Source organism: Suricata suricatta, chromosome 1 (assembly GCF_006229205.1).
Source record: "Suricata suricatta isolate VVHF042 chromosome 1, meerkat_22Aug2017_6uvM2_HiC, whole genome shotgun sequence".
NCBI lineage: Eukaryota > Metazoa > Chordata > Mammalia > Carnivora > Herpestidae > Suricata > Suricata suricatta.
In genome coordinates this window covers 59009932-59010934 of record NC_043700.1, presented here as the reverse complement: position 1 = coordinate 59010934, position 1003 = coordinate 59009932, and positions in this window count along the sequence as shown.

Here is a 1003-nt window from a genome sequence, read left to right as displayed (position 1 = left end):
AAAGGCAAGGTTCCCAATCACCGATCTGGGGGGAGGAGAAGTCCTCTCACCTATTTTGGAAACTGCTTGCAGATGTGGGGAAACCACTGAATTGCTCACAACGGGGGTTTTGCAGAGATTTCCTCTGATATTTTTTCCCTCCCCTATTTCCCACAACCTGTGTTTGTCTTGCGTCTGCTAGGCTGACATGTGGTTTACCTCGCTGATCCCGCTGCCAGGTTTTACACACTCTCCTCAGAAGTAAAACTACTGAAGCCTAAGGATATCGAGCAACTGGGCATGGGCGCCAGAACTGTCACAGAAAATTTGCTTCCCGAGTATTCCTTCCAACTTCCCTTCCTGCGCCCACGTGAGCTAGAGCGCCAGCCCATCAGCAAGGTCTTAGCGTTTCCTGCTGCTGCAATCTGTAACTTGATTTTGGATTTCTTCTTCTTCTTCTTTTTTCAAACTGCAGTTCTGGGGATCTGAGTTCTTAGCAAAACTTTGTTGGTTGGAGGACTTTCAAAGCAGTCTATTTCCTAACCCAAGTCGCGAAGAAGGCTCAGACACTTTTCTTCCATTCCCGGGCTGCACTAAGGTTAAGCCGCAGCAGAGGAAAGAAACACACACTCGCTGTTTATTTGGGGGGAGGGGAAGTAAAGGTTTGCAGCTAAGTTATCACGATCCCTCGCGCCACCCCCGGTCTGGCACTCTCGGCTGACACGTACATCATCTATTAATTGCTGTTCGCGGACGCAGATACATAATATATTCATTTTTATCTTTAGTAAAATATAAATGGAATTGTCAGCGCGCTCGTGTCTGTTTGTTTGTATAAGGCTATCAAAAGAAGTCAGAGAGGAGGCTGTGGCCCGGATCCTGACCCTGATTGTATGAATAAGTAAGCAGGATGCAAGTGATTGGGTTAGATGCTGCGAAGATTTTTTTTTTTTTTTTCAAGTTAGGAAGAGGGTAAAAAGACAGCCTGGGGGTGGGGGTGGGGGGGAAGGCAAACGGTGCATCC